This window comes from Pteropus medius, unplaced genomic scaffold (genome assembly GCF_902729225.1).
Source record: "Pteropus medius unplaced genomic scaffold, Ma_sr-lr_union100, whole genome shotgun sequence".
Classification (NCBI taxonomy): domain Eukaryota; kingdom Metazoa; phylum Chordata; class Mammalia; order Chiroptera; family Pteropodidae; genus Pteropus; species Pteropus medius.
In genome coordinates, this window is record NW_024342473.1 from 5,616,617 (window position 1) to 5,632,696 (window position 16,080).

Sequence of the window (16,080 nt, forward strand, 5' to 3'; positions counted from 1 at the left end):
GGTAGTTTTTTCTTCAACTAGCATGCAGAAGTCTTTTCTGTCTACCTGCCTATCATCTTTTTGTCAAAAGATTTCTCACATCATAGTCTTTTTACTTCTCAAAACACTTCACTTTAAAATTTTATCACAGGATTTTCTAAGTTTTTTTAGGTTATGTCACATAGCACAAAATATAAAAAGCTCCTATTTTTAAAAAGTCAACTTTAATAAGAAAGAAAAAGATTTAACTATCTAAGGTATCTTTTCCGAATTGAATCTATAATCATTCTCCTTAAAACTTCTCATGTAGATCTAAAGCTTGATAGACATTTTGCCTCATTAAAGTTAATGCGACATAACTATAAAAACAGAGAGAATAAAATGGCATATGAGAGCTTCTTTTGCAGTCCTAAATCCTTTTCCTGAGGCTCTCTTGCTTAGTACCAGGAGAATTTCTGCTGGAAGAATCAGTTTATACTGGAATTAAAAGTTTATTCACTTTCACATACCTGTGCCATTGTAGAAAAGACTCATACTTTGACAGTAAGCTTCATTCTTCTCTCTGCATGGTTTTTACTGACCCCTTGTTGTTTCTCCTACAATTTAAACCAAGAATTTAGATGCAATGCACATATGACCAAAATCCTCTGCAAACAGACCTTTCCTGCCTTCATTCGGGTCTTACAGCCTTACTACCTCTCATGTCTCACAGCACTCCACAGTCAGATGGGCGAGAGCGAGATGATCAGCTTGGGACTTCATAGATAGTAGGTGGTGGCAGTTAACACAGAGATGGCTTCCCTGACCCCATGCCAACAGTTTGGCGGAGGGAAGGAAAGAAGAAAAAATAAAGCATGTCATATAATTTGTAGTCTCATAACCTACAATAGCTAGAAATTAGATCAACATCTCATCCTACAAAACTTGATAAGAGAAGAATCCTTTGTCTTCCATCTGTAAGAACTCCTTTCCACATCTTTCACTATGGGCATATTTCACCCTTCAAATCACACAGATTTTACCATCTGCCTGAACACTGTCTCTGGAGCTCCAGGAAATGGAATGGGTAATAAAGTTTACATTTAAAAGTAGTTATCTCAGATTGAAAAATAGAATTGTTTTTCCAAATGTAAATATCTAAAGTGTGTGTGTGTGTGTGTGTGTGTGTGTGTGTGTGTGTGTGTGTGTTAGCAAATTTCTCTGAGAGAGCTGGGGTTAAATCACTATATTACATTTCTGCATTTTCTATTTCATGAGTCAAATGTGGAGCAGATTATATATCCAGCTCAGGTGAAATTGTCAAGCATTTGAAAACTCATTTTTTAAAGAATGTCATTAACTTCTTAAGCCTAAAGAGGCAAACATAGTGATGTGCAAGGCTTAACTGTCTGAAGAGATTACTGAGTTAGTACCTCTGGCTTTCATTCTCAGCAAGTGGTTTTAATCTGACCCCAGCACCCCAATAGTCAGAGCCTAGAACTGTGATTAAGGTATATAGATGGTCCTGTTCAATGTAGAGTTATATTAACAGGTCTACACTAATTCTGAGCTCTGGGCTTTCATTCCTTCTTTTATGACCAGTGATTTATTTAATTTACTCTAGTTTATATGACCTGAACATGAAGAAACAAAAAGAACTGGAGAATAAGAGAACTCTAATGTGTTTTGAAAACCTGCTACATATGTTTCACTTGTGCTAATCCATAATACTTATATTAACCCAATTTCACAAATAAGGAAACTGAGCCTCAGCTAGGCTATGTAACCAGCCAAGATTCCAATTAGTAAATGGAAGAGTGAAGATTAGAATGCAGATTTATCTTATCCTAAAACTCATGCTTCGTGATACCAGGTCTCTTCCCAGATGGCCGCCTTCATATTTGACATTGTCTAGCTCAAGACCTAAAACCAACAGTCTTAACTTATTCTGAGCACAAATAAGTGATGACCATTTTCAATGTCCTCCACCGAAATCTTGAAGTAAACATCTTTTCCATAAGAATCACAGGATTCACTTTATGGTTCTGACAAGCAGGTTAAGGTAAAGGGTATTGTCTCACTATGAAATGACCCAAGAATGAGAAAAAACAAACTGAGAAAATGTCAAGCCACACAGCAATGTCCCAGCTACTAGACAGGAATCAAGAATGCAGTCACGAGGACCCAGCTGAGGACCTTAATGGACCAGCGCTTCTTTCTAGTGACATTTAAAACAATATCTGTATTGAAAAGTTCATACTGGTCAGAGAAGAACATTTCAGGCCAGCATGACAACAGTTGACAGGTAAAAACTTATTAGGTAAATTACTTAATTTATATTTCTTAACAGCTTACCAAAAATGGCTTCCCCCTGCCCCTCCACCTCTTAAGAAACTCGAGAAGTATCTTAATTTTACAACATTTATTCAGTGTTTGCCAAATGGAAAAGAGTTTGCCTAAAGGAACTGATCCTTCTTGATTATTTTCTCCAAACCTGTAGTATCTATGTTTTTACAGCATGTTCAGAATGGACATGTTATTCAAGTATAGGATGTGAGAACTCAAAGAAAGCTGTGACCCAAGGACAGCCTCAAATGGCAAGGCATTGCAAACTCCTGGCTTACTGTCTGCACCCACTCTTCAGAACTGGTTCCTATTCACAGTACTCACTCAACTTTCCAATTAATACCTTATTTATATTTCAGCTTCTTTCAGAAACTGATAAATTGTCCCTAAAACACAACTTTCAGCAATTTGAGCTACCTCATCACTAAGAGACCAGAAGACAAATATTAAACCACTTGATTCTGCTTCTTTAACTAGCACAGAGTTGCTAGTTAAAATGTATACAAGCAAGCAGAAATTAAATATTTGGTCTTACCTTAATAATAACCTGAACTATTTCAATGTCAGACCGTAGCCATTTAGATAGGATGAAAATGGTAGCTGGGTATCTTTTTTCAGATCATGGTTGATCTGAAAGTGGGGATGACTGCATAAGAGGACTCTTTATTTCATATGGTCAGCTAGCTGATTGACAGTGACATTTCATTACATCACCAATTTGTTTTCTCTCACTTCTTTATTTTTAGTCTTCTTCAAACTTGACATGTTATAAAAACATCATAAATGTTAGCTTATGGAAAATATTTTTTAAATGGCTACAACCACAAAAATGTATTTACATTTTAAAGCCAAATTTAGTCAACTTTGGAGTGTAATCTCTAATTTGGGTGTATATTACTCATTTATTTATCTAGGTTATCTTCATTCAGCAAACATATCTTTTCCATGTTAGGTATCAGGGAAGAAAAAAGATGAATCTTAGTCCCTACTCTCAGAAAACTTGCAGTCTAATGAAAGAAACAAAAGAGGTATAAGTTATTTATTTCCACAAAGATTTTACCTGACATTTCACTCTAAAATCCCAGTAGCATAAAGCAATAAGCATGTATTTATTAACACAATAAACCTGCAGGTCAGTGATATATTCTGGATCGCAAAAAAGGCAGTTAATCTGTATTTGGCTGGGCTTGCCCACATGTCTGGGGGTTAGCTGTCTGTTGGCTGATCTAGACTGGCTTTGGCTGGTAGAGATGGAACAAACTGACATGTTCCACATGTTCTCATTCTCCAAGGGGCTATCCCAGACATATTCTCAAGGAATAGAAGAAGCATAAGAGCAGAACCAGAAATACTCAACTACTTTTCCAGACTCTGTGTTATGACTGCTAAAGTGAGTCACACAGCCAAACTCAGAATCAAACAGCTAGGGAATAAACTGCTTCTTGGTGAAAGGACCCTTAAAGTCACATGGTAAAGGACACAAATATAGTGAGAGGTAAAGAATCAAAGCCATCATCATGACCCACCATGGAAAAATGAGCAAGAAGATATTCTCTTATTTTGAAACAAGCGATAAGTGCTATAATGGAGGTAGGAAAAAGTACTATGGGCGCTCAGTAGAAGTTCTAAGTATCTCTTTTCAGAAAACTAATAAAGTTTTACACACAAAAAAAAGTAATAATTGAACTGGTTTTTAAAGGCTGCCTGTCTGAGAAGGCAGAAAATGAGGTCATTTCTGAAAGAAAACACACCTGAAATGACACAGGGATGTTATTAAGCACAGTATGTTGAGAACATATGAAGACTCAGTGTGTCTAGAACCTACAAGAAAAAAGTGAGAAATTGTATTTGTGATTTAGGTCGAACCAGATACCCAAAATGAAATAGAAGAGTTACATCACAAAGGTTGGAGCAGGGCTTCCCTCTTACACTGATGATCTCTTCTGCTAAGAGAGACAAATATATTGTCATTTTACCATATATTTAGAGATTAAGCCATGAGTTAGGAGAAAAAAGCTGGAGAATATTAGTTGGAGACCTTTAATCTCCTTACCTGAAAAATTCCATGAGGCCACTTCCACTGATCTAACACTTGGGTCTTACTCCATATTGCTCCTTACTTCTTTTACTCAGTGAATGAAGAATTAATTTATCTGATTAGTAAGTGCTATGAATCTTATGAAGTAGAGCTAATCAATTAAAAAGTTACCAGTTTGGGTTCAAAAGGCAAAATAAGTTGAATAATAACAATTCTAAGTAAGTGTGTCTACTCCGCCAACCCAAACTCTTCTTAGAGTGGGTTTCCAAAACTCTAGACTTATCAAGTCCATTTGTCCATGTTCTCTAATCAGTGTTATCAGTAATAAAGCTACTATTTTGATTGCCAGATGACTTGTCTTACTTTCAATTGGTTCCAAAGATAAAAAGAGAAGAAAGGGATATTATTTTCTTGTTCTCCTAACTGCAAAAACAGATACTCTGTCTTATTCATCTTAGTGTTTTCTACTGTGCTAGAATGCTGTCAAGTGAATGCTCAAAAAATTGTTCAATGAATGAGTCCAGGAATTATTTAACATCAAAATATAGTTCGTTCTTTGATCTTAGATCTCTTGGTTTCTTTTTGAAAAAAGTAGAGTTCCTCTTAATGTCACTAGTCAACATTTTTCTTCTCTACATATTCGCTCAGTTTCTCAAATGCTAATGGTCCATGCATGTCTTTTATCTCCTCATTGAACATTGTGTAACGTGGTGACCACAAACACTTTGTCAAGTGCCTTCTTTTTAATGACAAGGTCTGTATGTATCTTAAATACTACCATCTGTGCTCAATTTGAGGATTTCACAGAAATAACCAGGGCCCATTTCAATGAAACTTGTATCACTCTAACTATTGTCTCTGATGGCTCACTGGAAGCTTCCTGAATGGTATTTTTCTCAAGGGGGAAAAAAAAAAAAGGCAAGTCTGTCATTTCTCCAAATCTCCCTAGAATATCAGGTAGTTTTCAATTATTGAAATGATAACCTCAAAATAACCAAATAGTTTTTAAATTTTTACCAGTGTTTCCTTACTATATATGCACAAAAGAAAATGTAGTATGTTGGAAGGTGCTCTTTGCAATAAAGTTTGAGGTCAATTTGATACAAAATAAAGAGTTAGGAAATCCAGGTGGTAATTAAATTTGATACAGTAGAAAAGAGGAAGGTGTTGAAGAAATTTGAGCCAGGGAAGAAAGGATAGGAGGAAAAGTAGTCATATAAACCTGATAGCCACTTCTCACCTGCCAAAATACACTCAGGCTTACCCCTTGCTGAGACTATATGAATGGGAAAGGTGTGTGTTTAGTGTGGCCCATTCAGTGATATTACCCATTTTAATGCTTGGGAAGTTAGTCCAAAACACATAAATTAGAGTTAAAAAAATATAAACATTTAGGAAAATGCCAAGAACTACTTCTTTATTAGTCCAAGCAAATCTATAGGCTTGATAACCATACATGTGAAAAACCAGAAAAGTCAATCAGTTAATACATACTGAGCAACTGCTGGGAGTTAAGAATTCTGTTGTGTGTCATGAAGATGAGCGAGATACAGATACCTGCCCTCAAGCTGAATACAACCTTGCAGTGAGACAGATATATATGTTGTCAGGCAAGTTCATGGCCATATGCGAACTCATTCACATATCCAGATAATCAATTTAAGGTATTCTTAATTATCAATATAATATTGTCAGGAAAATGTCAGAGCCATTGGAAAGTGTTGCCTTCAAGTATCTCAAGCAGTAAGCACCAAAATTCCTGTGGTCGTAGTGCTACAAGTAATCAGTTATAGACACATAGGATATTTGAGTTAGAAGAAACTTTAGAAAAATTTTAGTCCAAGTTCTTCATTCTTTCCCATTAAGAGACAAGAACTTTGGAAATGAAATGACTTAGCCAAGGTCACATACTAATTTGTAGAACTATAACTATTGTTGCTTGTCCAAAGATCCAGGGAAACCTACTTTGAATCAACTGATAAGCTATTTTGTTTTCTTTCAATTCTTAATATACCCTTCAAATATATGTGTGTGTGTGTGTGTGTGTGTGTGTGTGTGTGTATGTATACATATGCCACGCACAAGCTATGTGACCTTGGAAAACTGAACCTTTAACCTTGCAATAGACTTGTAATCTTTATTTTATAGGTGAGGAAACAGGTTCAAAACAAGTTCAGGGAGGTTAATTCACTTCTTCAAGGTCACACAGCTTGTGAGTGGCATAGCCAGGATGGGAATCCAAGTCTTTTTAACTTTTATATCACCTGGCAAGCCACAATACAGTAAGTTAACTTGGCAGTATGTAGTTTCATCTCCAGGCAGGGTTCCAATATAAATCTATTTCTGCTCCCTGGAGTCTGAAGAGGCAAACAATTCTCAAAATTTAAATCGAAACATAAAAGCTACTTGTCCTGCACATGGGACTGAGAAACCAGATTTCCTTTCAGGTGTCTCATTTGATCTTCTTAAAAGGTTCTTTCCTTTGGGCCATTGAAACAAGAGTTGTCTGCAGGGCCGAAGCACTCAAAGGCTGCAACAGCAGACTGATCAAGTGAAGTGTCTTTGTAAACACTACGCTTCGATTTATTTCACAGGGGCTATAAAAGGGATGATTCTGTGATAAAACAGTGGAAAAACAGAGGCGTAATCTGTAGTGGCAAATCAAAATGTCCAGAGCATGGACCCGACTGAGCTGGGGCACTGCCACTGCAAACAGCATCTCTATCTGGGCCATCATGTCAGCCATTCACTAATGCGTTATTCTTCCTGTAGGAGAATAATGTCACAGGCCCTGCATTCTTCTAAGAGAGGAGACAACAGGCTGCTCAAGAGCAGGGATCTAGGAGTCAAAATAAATTGAATTTAAATCCCAACTCTTTCTTACCAAGTGGCCTTGTGGCCAACTGTATAACCTTATTCTCAAATTCTGTCTATAAAATTGAAGTGAAGACACCTACTTCCCAGGATTGTTGCAAGAATTATATGCAGTGTGTATAAAGCACCTTAGCACAGAGCTTTGAACTTAGAAGAGAGGCTCAGCTGGCCAACTTATATCTTTTGCATTCACCCTAATAAATAACATTATGGAATTTCTGAATAATCCCAATTAAAATTAGAATTCACAAAGTGTTTTCCTATGCATTACAATATATAACATAGTGTACGTTCTTTGTAAGGTAGGCAGAGCAGCTATGACGTCATATGCATTTGTCGGATAAGGGAGGATGGGAGCTTCAAATGGTAAACGACTAGCCTAAAGTCACTGATGAGTGAGTGACACAACCAGGATTTGATTCCAGATGTTTTGTCTCCTAATTTTGTGTTCTTTTCTCTGAAGTGTCCCAATCTGACAAGCATTAGGATAGATCCGAAATCAACATTACATTTTACTGTAAAATAAATCAAGAATTGGCCAGCTCAGCCCGCTGATCTGAAGAAACCACACTACTTCTACAGAGTATCCAAACATCACAGCCATTTTTTAGCAAAGCAAGCAGCTATGTAGTTGTATCTGTTTTACAAATAATTGTGAGCCTCAAGAATGAAAATATCTTACTGTAAAAGTCTTTTGGTTACTGAAGAGAACCATAAACTTTCTCATAGACCCACTCAGCGGTTTTATTTGTTATTATTGTCGTTGTTGTTTTTCAACAACACACAAGATTTTGTAGTGTGCCTTGTGCTACCTCATCAGTGGTGGGAGACTTCACAGTGACATGCAAAGGCTCCTGAGTTAGGAGACAAGATATTTGGGTTTCAGTGGTGGCTCTGTTTGTAACCAGCTTACTGGCCTTGCTCAAGTCATTGCATCTACCCGGACTTCAATTTCTTCATCTCTAACATGAAAACTTGCAGATGATCCCTATGGTTGCTTTCAAATCTAACATTCTCAGATTCACACCTATCTTTCAGAGACCATATGAAATATCTGAAATGACTCTGATAAAGCACAGGAGCTACTAATACAAAGACTTTTCTTCTCACATTTAAAATTACTGTATTTACTGTAATATGCTTTATTACCATCAGTTCCATGTAGTAGGAAAAAAAAAACCCTGGATTTAGAATCAGACAATCTGGGTCCCCGATCTTGGTTTGTACTTATTACCAGTGTGACCCAGGAAAAGTCACTTGACTTCTCTGAGTTTCTCTTTGCTCAAATTTAAGATGGGACTAATATCCCACTGGCTTTTTGTGAGTCATCATTGTATTAAACACATAAATGTTCTTAATAAGTTACTGTGTTATATATATTTGTAGTGTGTATGAATTCCACAAATCTGGGTAATAAATTTAAGTTCCTAAATCAGATTTAATCCCTAATCTCCAACATGTAAAGTGAAGAGGAAATTTAATGATTCCAGTTCATTACTGGAGTTCCATCACAAGGGTCACAAATAGTTTGGAATATTTATAGAAGTGCTATCTTGACATCAGTTACTTCTGAAATGACTCATCCTCCAGGTCTGCATGGCCTCCAGAGGGCAGCAGCTCCTTGCCAGCTCAGGTATAAGGTGCTTCTGTGGCCGCAATTTCCCAGCCCCTCCCCACCACCTTCATTTGGATGCAAAAAAGCCCCCTTCACATGTGTTTTCATACATGAGCGACTTTTGTCCAAGAAACACAACTAAGACCACCCCTGGGAATACAGCAGCTCTCAACATGACCTCCATATTCCAGCCTCATTCTTCCTTCAATTCCTTACCCCTGAAGATTACCCAGCAATAATGTCCCCTCGAAGCCTAAGTTGCATCGGCATTAGCCATGAGGGAACAGCAAATTCTGCCACTTCACACAAGGACTCCAGACAATTGGAAAAGGGTTTCTTCTTGAGATACAAAGAAAAAATATCCGGAACACAAGAACCACAAATTTATTTTATATATATGTACGAATATAATATACCATACATAAAACATGATCTATATATACATAAATGATCTCTACACCTGTTTTCTTACTTATTTTTGTTGCACATAAACAGATTTAGGGAAGTTTAAATCATTTAAAGCCACTCTTAACAAATTGACGGTTTTACAAAGGTGAAGAAACTTACTGAAAAGTTTGTGCCGTATCATTAGAGATTTATATACCCCAAATATCTAGTATTTAGTTTTTAGTTACATTCTAGGCATTGTAAAATGAGCCTTTTATTACTCAAGGTGATTCGCCAGAAATGCTTCTGGGCCACACTCAGAGCTCGACCTCTTCATCTTCACAGAGGCCGGTTGGTTGGCCTGCCATTCTCATGGCCACATCAGAGACCATAGCGAGAAACAAATGTTTGCACTTAAGATCAAAGCTCAGTTATTGATGTGGATTATCCTGGCAAATTTTAACGTTCGCCCCACCTCTGGTAAGCCCTGGGCAGCCTCCTCCTGCTGTCCTTTAGGTGTGCTTACGGCATATGCACACTCTGTGTCTCCTGGAACCAACTCTCATCAGAAGGCAAGGGTTTCTGTAAGGGGTATGCACAGAGACTCATACTGTATCAGGCTCACAAAAGTATCCACTTCACTTTGGCTAAACAAGCATTGTGTAGCCAGGCTGACATATATGTAGCCAACTTGTCAAAGAAAAGCCTGAGCACTGGCCATTAGCTGTGCTGCATGAAAGGTAGTAGATGCTTATTTCATTTTCTATTTTAGGAATGGGGGATGGAACAGAGAATGAGATTTTTTAAAATCTATCAAAGTGGCCCAAGGAATACTCTGAAGACTTATAACTTCATGAGATAAGGCTCCAAGATGGACTGAGAGAGTCCTATGGTGGTTTTTCAGCCCCCAGCACAGACTTAAGAATTCTGCAGAGTCACTGTCTCTCTTTCGGTTATGCAGAGATTAAGCCTTGTGTGGGTGAGATGTCTCCCATACAAAGATGACTGGAGAGTCAAAGGCTCACAGAGCTAGACTGCAATGCCAGATAGATCCCTCTGCCAACTTACAGGCCGATTTGCTCCATCTGAGATTTCTGTCTCACACATGCAATTGAAAATCACCTCATCAAATTCACAAACTGATACAACTTATAAACATTCAGGTAGTTCTTCAATTATTAAATACATGCTACAGAGAAGATCTCCAATATGTTTATTGGTAATATCCAAAAGCACAAGAAATAAATCCAAATAAGATACTGAATTTGAATCATCTTTAAAATGCTTTCTAAAATCATATTTGTAGGGGCAAAAAGAGCAATTAGTTTAACAACTGGGTATAAAATATCTACCATTTGAAAGGCATGATGATGATAACTCTGGAAATTTCTTGGATTTTTACATGTGTGATATTCTATATACTTCACTCACCTACTTAGAAAACTTCAGCGGCTCCCCACGACCTGAGGAACAAAGTTGATGCATTGAAGTCCCTTCATGGTTTGTGTATCTTGGCACCAATTACTCTTCTAATTTTATCTCTGACATATTTAACCCACCTACCCTGTCCACTCCATCTCCTGGCAAGCCCTGGGCATCCTCTTCCCTCTTTCCTTCTTTCCTTTGGGTGTGCTTACAACTCCTGCTACACTGCAAATTATACATATATAATTATACATGCACATATAGTTTGAGCTATGACAAACTACTTTCATTCTCGAAAGGAGTCACATCACTTCATCCTTGGATCAGCAATTTTCAAACTTTATCAAGCTCAGAAATATTTTTAGAAGGAAAATTCTGGGTTCTATTTAAAGACATTATAAATCAGTAGAGCTTGGGTGGCACCAGGAATCTGTACACATAAACATACCAATTGAGTCTCATAGAGGAGTTTCAAGAATCACATGAGAAACACTGCCTTGGACAATTTGCATATGATCTCTGTTCCCTCTGAAATGCCATTCTCTCTCTCACTTTGACCATAAAATTTTTATTTATTTCCAAAGTCCCCAGTCAAATGTAATCTCCTTTAATCAGAATAAGTTGCTTCTTTCTCTGTGCTCCCAGTATACTCAGTACATGCCACTTTACTAAATTTGTCACATTTCATTGTATTTATTAGGTAAGGGTCTATCTTCTCAGATGGATTGCAACTTACTTGTAGACTGCAACTATGCACTGTTGGTGCTCAATAAATGTTTGATTAATAAAGAGAAAAGTGATCTTTGACAATAAGGTTTACCCTTCCTCAAATTGTCTTCAGTTTAATTTCTAACTAATTAACCCAAGAAAGTCTCAATTTCAAGGTCCATGTTCTTTCTGTCATAAATCCTACTCTAATAAGCCCAGGAATATATCTCCTTTCTTCTCTGTGGCAACAGCTTGTGTTTTCTCCTTCTCTCAAAGCATGTATCACATTTTTTTGTATCATGGGTACCTGTATACATTCTTACTTCTGCTACTTGACTGTGCTTCCTGCCTTGCCCATTTTTGTATCCCCCAGAGTACATAGTAGAGCTCCTTGCCAATAAGACATCCTCAGAAAATATTTGAGAAGAATTGGATTGTACATAGTCAAATTGCCTAATAATAGCATAAATCCCATACACAGTTGAAAAACACCATCTCCTACTTCTAGTTACAGTAGAAAAAAATCAGAATACAAAAATCACAAAGATAATGCTTTACTCTTTGGATATATCCTAAGTAAGATTTTGAAGTTTGCAGCAGATGGACAAGTGACAACTCAACTTTCTAAATGTTGGATTATACAGCCCTAAAAAAAAAGTTTTTCTTGTACATGTCTCTGTCTTATAAGACTTCCTACCATTTATATTTCCTGCTGTTGTTATTATTATTATTATTATTATTATTATTTTTCTGATTTTGTGGTTGTATAAGCTCAGGTGGAGAAACAACATAGAAGTTCCTACCATTCTCTAGAAGCTCTTGTCTATTTATCCTAAAGGAATATCTGATATTTTCTCTCTCTCAATATTAGAAATACCATTTACCAGAAAGAATAAGAGAAAAGAGTCATTCATTCATTCATCCATCCATTTATTCCATGAACATTAAGATATGCTTGAATGCAAAGACCATGTCTTTATTTTCTTTGCAGGCTGAGACTAGTATAGTTCCAGTCTACTGCATCAGTGTTTAAAACTTGTTGATTGATAAATAAATAAATGAATGAACGAACAATAAGGGAGAAAGTTTTAACCTTTTTCTAACCTAAAGCATATACTGGCAAAGTCCTTCCAAGATGTTAGGAAGAAACTGACTTATTATTGATTTGTGAACGATGTAAGCCATTTCTTTAAACTTCTAAATAGTCATCATTCCTGTCATGTGTTTAACTTATAGAAAAAAAGAGGTAGAGCTTTGTCAGCCAACGAATCCTCTTCTACACAAAGGACATATTTAATATTGTAATATTTTTTATTTCAAAAGAACATTTACCTCTATATATGATCTTAAATTAGGAAAACTACTCATGTTCCATGTGCTTTCAACAACGAGCACATGTTCCATGTGCTTTCAACAACGAGATATTCAAATAAAGTGGCAGTAGGTAAATAGATTAAATGTATCTGAAATTAACAGTTATCTTGGGCAATCAGTATTCAGTCAGTGGACAATGAAGTACAGTCAAACTTTTGGTTAAAAAAAGTCATAAAAGTAAAAGAATAACCAAGTTTCTTACTATCATAATAGTGCTCTACTGAATGTAAGATAGGGAGATGCCCATCCGCATGGCAGCTGCTGGAAACAGCAGCAAAGGCAGCCACATAGTTGTGCAGTGTTCAATGATGACTGTAAATTGCTTGAAGTAAAGGCTTCATGCAGCTTTCTAAATATCTGAGCTCCAAAGTGCAAAACTGTGTTAACTACAGGCACCATGGCCACTATAGCTAACCAGAGGGTTGTGTCACCTCAGGGAGCCTGGGTACACTGTTTGAAATGACTTTATATTCCACCATAGCCTGTTAGCTATTCTCACTTGCAGGAAGGGAAACCCCCTAGTTACAGGTCTCTATTCACGTCCTATGTCAAAGCACAGTCCAGGAATGAGCTACACCAGGACTGGTGAACCGTTTTCTCCCAGGCTTTTATTCTAATGCCACAACCACAGGAAGTTAAGCAAGCAGGTGAACATTTACAAGAACTGTCCAGAGCCTTTTTATATTTCATGAAAAGAATCTGCATTACCATCTCATTCTTGAAAGCCCAGGAAAATAGATAACAGCTAAATCAGGAATTGTCAAACAGAAGCAACTGTCAGAAATTAAATGGTGGTGCTGAATTACAAATCATAACTGAAATGCATAAAATCCTCTAAAGCAATGTTAAAAACTTCATGACATTGCAGAGTTTTCCTGAGTACCCTATATGGCAGCAGGATTGAAGAGATTGCACTAGTAAAAATGTCAACTGTAGAGTTTGTCTTGTACCTCATTACTTGAAAACACCATTGGGGTTTTATATTCTTCTGAATAACTGTTTACAGTCTGGCACCTTGACCTTGAGCATTGCTGTCACAGTAATAATAAACCATTCAAAGAAACACAAATATCAAAATATGAGGTTAAAATAACCATGAAATGTATCAGAATATCAAGGATGAGAGATATGTGGAAAAGTACTAGTATGTTTAAAACTGAAGACAAGTTATTTATTCCCATTAAACCAGGAAATCTATTCCAGAGACAGCAATAAATGTTTTGCTTATCAGAGCATCATTCTATCATTCCATCAGATCTTTCTTACTCTCTCCTAAAAATCTCCAGGATCGTGAGAAAACATTTCATATCTTGTCAAATTCTAAATAGCAGAGTATATATTTTTTAAAAAAAAAAAAAAAAAGAGAGAGCGAGAGATAGAGATGCACCTAAATACTAAAAATGCAAAGTCACTACTGAATAAATATTGGAATTAAATAGAAAACAAAACTCTGCAGAACTAACTAATGAAGAAATACGAGGTAGTTGAACCAAGAAAGGAAGATGAATAAAGCAAGGTCAAAGGACTAAGTATGTTCTTCAAACATCTGGGACTAAATAGGTAACAAGAAAGTCTTTTCTGGCACTAAGCCACTGATTGAAGAAACATGGACTATGGACTCAGATGTATTTGTTTACATCCAACTTTCAGCACTCATATCTTTTGCAAGTTTTTAACCTGTCTGAGCTTCGTTCTCTTCATATGTATGTGAGGATACAGAGAAAATATTTTTATTTTTCTGCAGAGTTAGAAACAATTCAGCAAAATTTATTAAACTTGGAACCAGGGCTAAGAGCAAGCATAATTTATGATTGATTAGCTAGAGAGAGCTCTAGAGAGATTTACCTCTCAGAGGCATGTGACACATTTCGAGAAGGCTGAAACTGAGGACCAGAAGGACATCATGATTGTAAAGATGGAAACGATAGTATTTTTTGCTTAGTGATAAGAGATTTATTTATATTTCAAAAGATTAGAGTAAGAATCCAGAATCTTTCTGGAAGAACAAAGGTTTTTCTGCCTTCTTTCAAGAAGAGAAAGAGACAGCATGTATGTAAACATCCAGATTTGTTTTCAAGATTCTTCACCTACAGTACAGATTCTGTGTGTAGCTTTGTCCATCCAACTTTCATCGTGTTGCTCTGGAGGTAAGAATTGGAACACAGGATATACAAAGATCTCTTACAATTCAATAATCACAAGACAAACTGCCCATTTTAAAAAATGTCAGAATCAAACACATGATGCACAAATCATTGCTCATAGGAAAACACAAGGCCAAAGTGAAATACCAATACACACACACTAGGATGGCTAAAATAATAAGACTAAAAATATCTAGTCTCGGCAATGATATGGAACAACTGCAACTCTCAAACATTACTAGTGGGAATGTAGAATCTATTCCAGTTTGGAAATCAGCCTGGCTACATCTTTTAAAGTTAAACATAAATTTGCCATACAAAACCAAAAATGCACTCCTGGGTATTCACTTGAGAAAAACAAAAACATTAATCTATACGAATAAACGTACAGGAATGTTCAAAGCAGCTTTATTCATGATATACTCGCACGCCACATAATGACATTTTTGTCAATGATGGACTGCATATACAACAGAGGTCCCATAAGATTATAATGGATCTGAAAACTTCCTATTATCTAGTAATGTCATAGTCATCAGAACATTGTAGCACAATACATTATCACATGTTTATGGTGATGCTGATGTAAACAAACCTACTGTGCTGCCAGTTGTATAAAAGTATAGCTCACACAATTATGCACAGTAGGTAATACTTATCAATGATAATAAACATCTGTGTTACTGGTTTATGTTTTTACTATTCTATACTTTTATCATTACTTTAGAATGTACTCTTTCTCCTTATTTTAAAAAGGGAGGAAAAAAAGGTTTGCTGTAAAATAGTAAACAGCAGCAACCTCATAAATCTCATGTTTACTATGTCTCTTGATTGCATTATTTTCTCTCATGCTCAATTTAATCTCATGTTTCATAAATTTAGTGTAGCCTAAGTGTACAGTGTTTATAAAGCCTACAGTGGAGTACGTTAATATCCTAGGCCTTCACATTCACTCACCACTCACTCACTGACACACCTAAAGTAACTTCTATTCCTAAAAGATCTATTCATGGTAAGTGCCTTATGTAGGTGCCACATTTTTATTGTATCTTTTCTATGTTTAGATATGTTTAGATACACAAATACTTACCATTGTGTTACAATTGCCTACAGTATTCAACATACCGACATGCTATACAGATCTGTAGCCTAGGAGCAATAGTCTATATCATAGAACCTAGGTGTGTACTAAGCTATACCGTCTAGGTTTG